The sequence below is a fragment of the Chenopodium album genome, chromosome 14 (genome assembly GCF_948465745.1).
Source record: "Chenopodium album chromosome 14, dcCheAlbu1.1, whole genome shotgun sequence".
Lineage (NCBI taxonomy): Eukaryota > Viridiplantae > Streptophyta > Magnoliopsida > Caryophyllales > Amaranthaceae > Chenopodium > Chenopodium album.
In genome coordinates, this window is record NC_137847.1 from 29,868,997 (window position 1) to 29,873,325 (window position 4,329).

Consider the following 4,329-nt stretch of genomic DNA (forward strand, 5'->3'; position numbering starts at 1 on the left):
CAATTAACTACGCAGTAAATTACAATAACACAAACATTGTTAATCGGTCAAAATTATAAACTTTTTACTAATTCACGGTTACTAATTCTATTTTATATCTATAAAGTCGATCACTCAATCAACGAAGTATAATGTTGATCGATCAATAGTTGATTAGGATAGTTTTCAACAATGTGGACTACCTTGATTCACGAGATCTATTCTTAAACCTTACCTCTAAATCTCTAATGACTATTACTCCATACTTTATTAGACCAAATTTTTTTTTTCTTGAATATTAGACCAATTTGATATATAATGACATAATAATTTTGTTGCACAATTTTAAAATTATGTTCTTGTTACACAATTAATATTTGTAATGTGTAAAATATAAGACATTCTTTTTAATGTAAAAGTTAGATTTAAATGAACAAATTATTTAAAATTATGTTCTTGTTACACAATTAATATTTGTAATGTGTAAAATATAAGACATTCTTTTTTATGTAAAAGTTAGATTTAAATGAACAAATTATGTATTTTTTTCAAATTAAAATATCTAATTCTAATTTTGTAGTCTAAGTGGTCTTTTGTCTAAAAACCCTAGATCACCCCTCAGTCCCTCACCCTTTCTTTCACAGTTTCACGCAGCCAGCCGCCCAGCCCACATTCTCAATTTCTCACGCAGTTCAGCCTTTCACGCAGCCAGCTAATTGTTCAGCACGCAGTTCAGCTCTTCACGGCGGCGCGTCTCCACGTCAACCACCTTATCGTCACCGCTCTCAGACCGATGCAGCGCAGCACCGTCAACAAGTCAAGTATATTTTCATTTTTTTTTAATTTTTTTTATATTCTAAAATCGAATTATTTGCTCGATTAAATGTGTTGTTTGCTTGATTATTTGCTCGATTATGTGTATTGTTTGCTCGAATATTTTGAAATCGAATAGTTTGCTTGATTTTTTTTTTATTTTTAATTTATTTTGCTCGATTTTTGGTTGTGTATTATGCTCGAATTTTTTTGAATTCTTTTTTTATTCTGCTCGATTTTTGGTTGTGTTATGTGTATTGTGCTCGATGTTTTTGATTTTTTTTTTATTCTGCTTGAATTTTTTTTATTCTGCTCGAATTTTTTGATTTTTTTTTATTCTGCTCGATTGTTACTTGTGTATTCTGCTCGAATTTCGAATTTCGGATTGTGTTTATTCTGCTTGATTTTTTTTTACTCTGCTCGAATTTTTGGTTGTGTTACTTGTGTATTCTGCTCGAATTTCGAATTTTGGATTGTGTTTATTCTGCTTGAATTTTTTTGGAAAATTCTGCTCGAATTTTTGGTTGTGTTACTTGTGTATTCTGCTCTCATTTTTGGTTGTGTGTTAAATTATTGATTTTTATCCCCAATTTAATTTTGCATTTAGGTATGGAAGAAGTTTCATCTACTCCTACTAATGGATATGATGATGATGAGGGGTTTGTTGATCCATCTACAAAACAACCTACTAATGTGACTACAAAACAATCAACAAAGGTTAATGATGAAGAAATGACTCAAGATGATGACGAAATTATAGGTGTTAAGGGAAGGAAGCTAACTTCAATTGTTTGGAAACACTTTGACCAAATTAAGGTGAATGGAGAAGACAAGGCAAAGTGTAAAGGTTGTAAGAAACTTTTTGCTGGTGGAGGAAAGAGTGGTACTACACATTTAAGGGATCACATAAAGAGATGTATGAAACTAAAAAATACTATGGATGTGAAACAACAAATTTTACTAGCTATGTCAAGTAAAAGTGGATCTCCTTCCTTAGGGATTGGAAAATTTAAGTTTAATGCTCAAGTGTCAAGGTCCGAGTTGGTGAATATGATTATATTACATGAGTACCCACTTGCCATTGTTGAGCATGTTGGGTTTAGAAGATTTGTAAGTAGTTTGAACCCGGATTTCAAGGTAATCTCTAGGAATACCGTTAAGGCGGATATTCTACGAGATTACAAGGAAGAAAGATCAAAGTTAATGAGGTTGTTTGCGGAGAATGATTCTAGGATTGCTATTACCACCGATATGTGGAGTAGTAGCAATCAAAGGAAAGGGTATATGGCGGTGACGGCACATTACATTGATGATGATTGGGTTTTGCGTGAACTTATCATTAGGTAATTTAATAGTTTTATATTTTTGTTTGAACTTACATTTAATTGAATATATAATTGATATGTATGTAACTTGATTGTGTTTGATAGGTTTTTGTATGTGCCATGCCCACACAACAAGGAATCAATTAGCAAGGCATTGGTAGAATGTTTGAAGAGTTTCAATATAGATGAAAAGGTATCCACCATTACACTTGACAATTGTACAACTAATGATGCCGTAGTAGATGTTTTGCGTGAAAAACTTAACTCTAGCAAGCTTATTATGGGTGGTTCTTATTTGCATATGCGTTGTTGTGCACATATATTGAACTTGATTGTGGGTGATGGGTTGGAAATGATTAGTGGTGCAATTGAGAAAGTTCGTAGTGTTGTTGCCTTTTGTGTTTCAACACCAAAAAGGTATGAGAAGTTTGAGGATGCTTGTAATTATTGTAGAATTCCTATCACTAAGAAATTGACTTTAGATTGTAAGACAAGATGGAATTCATGTTATGATATGTTGCAAATAGCCCTTTTGTATAAAGATGCATTTACTAGGTTGGATTCAAAGGTGAGCAAAAGTGGAAGGAATAAATTTAAACTACCTAGTAAAGAAGATTGGAAAATGGCTAGTGAGATATGTGAAAGGTTAGCACTATTTAAAAGGGCAACGGAGGCTTTTTCGGGAAGAAAATATCCAACGGCCAATTTGTACTTTGAAAAAGTGTGTGAAATTTTACTTGCTTTGAGAAAATGGGTTTGTTGTGGGAATAAGGTGATTGAATCTATGGCTTCAAAAATGATTGTTAAGTTTGATAAATATTGGAATGTGATTAATGTAATGTTGTCGGTTGCTTCGGTTTTGGATCCTAGAAGAAAATTGGATATTGTGACTTTTTATTATAGACTTGTGTATGGTGATTGTTTTGAGATGGAATGTGATAGGGTGAAAAGATTGTTGGTTGATTTAGTTCATGATTATGAGATGGATGCAAGTTATGATGACACTCCTTTTAGTGTAACTTCCTCCATTGTCAATGTGAATGGTAAGAGGCCCATGGATGAATTTGATGAAGTTGAGGGGTTGTGGGCAAGACATGTTTCGCAACAACCTCCTAAGAGGACTAAAAAATGTGAGGTGGAAACTTACTTGTTAGAAGAGAGGCTTGTAGTTGATGAGAGTAAGTTTAGTCTTTTGGCTTGGTGGAATGCGGAGTCACATAGGTTTCCCACCCTTGCTAAGATTGCTAGAGATATTCTTGCGATACCCATTTCCACCGTTGCTTCCGAGAGTTCATTTAGCACAAGTGGGAGGATCATTGGACCCCATCGTAGTAGACTACTACCGGAAACCGTTGAAGCTTTGATGTGTCTTCAAAGTTGGAGGCGTTCACTATTGAAAGGTATTTCATTTATTAAAGTTTTTTTTGGTCAATTTATAATACTAATGTATCTTTTTTATATGATTTTTAGATACTACAAAGATTGAGCTAGAATTAGCTTTAATTTATGAAGATGAAGATGTGGAAGTTGATGAGGAATAATGAACAAAGGTGAATTTTATATGTTTTTGATTGGTTAATTAATTAAAAATAATATATTATGTAATTATGTTACTAATTCATTTTTTTTTATCTTGGTTAGTTTCACAGTGAACTTGATGTTAAAGAATTGAAGTCTTCAAGAGTTGCATGGAGCCATGGAGGAATGAACTTGGTTGTTTTGTATAATTGTATTGCACTTGTAATTTATTATGAATTTTTATGATATTATTGTTCTAATGTAGACAATTTCACAAGTACTGTGTAAATGTGTAATATTTTCTTTGTTGTACTTTGAATTTTTATTAATACTGTTTTTTAGTGGAATTTGGAAATTGTTGATTTAGTATTTTTTTAAAAAAAAACCTAAAAAATCAAAAAATAAAAGAAACTCGGATTCGGGTCGGATCGGAGTCGGAGTCGGATGTCGAATTTTTAAGTCGGATCGGATTCGGAGTCTCGGAGTCGGATGTCGGAGTCGGAGTCGGATGTCGGATTTAGCCTCCGACTCACTGTCGGATCGGAGTCGGGTTTTGCATAATCCGCTCCGAATCCGACCCGTTGCCATCCCTAATTTCATTGATACATTCTTGCTGCCGCATGCATTTCATATTTAGGCAATACTTCATGAGTATGCTGCTATGAAAAGTAGTATATAAAGTATTATATATACA

At 33.2% G+C, this 4,329-nt stretch overlaps 1 long non-coding RNA gene across 1 annotated transcript; it reads left to right on the forward strand.

Annotated features, from left to right (window-relative positions):
- The first annotated feature begins 3,460 nt into the window (after nt 1–3,460).
- On the forward strand, nt 3,461–3,953 carry LOC145579131 (uncharacterized). Its single transcript, XR_014099036.1, has 3 exons — nt 3,461–3,517; nt 3,588–3,667; nt 3,759–3,953. It is a non-coding gene; the product is annotated as an uncharacterized LOC145579131 (long non-coding RNA).
- Nucleotides 3,954–4,329: the final 376 nt, after the last annotated feature.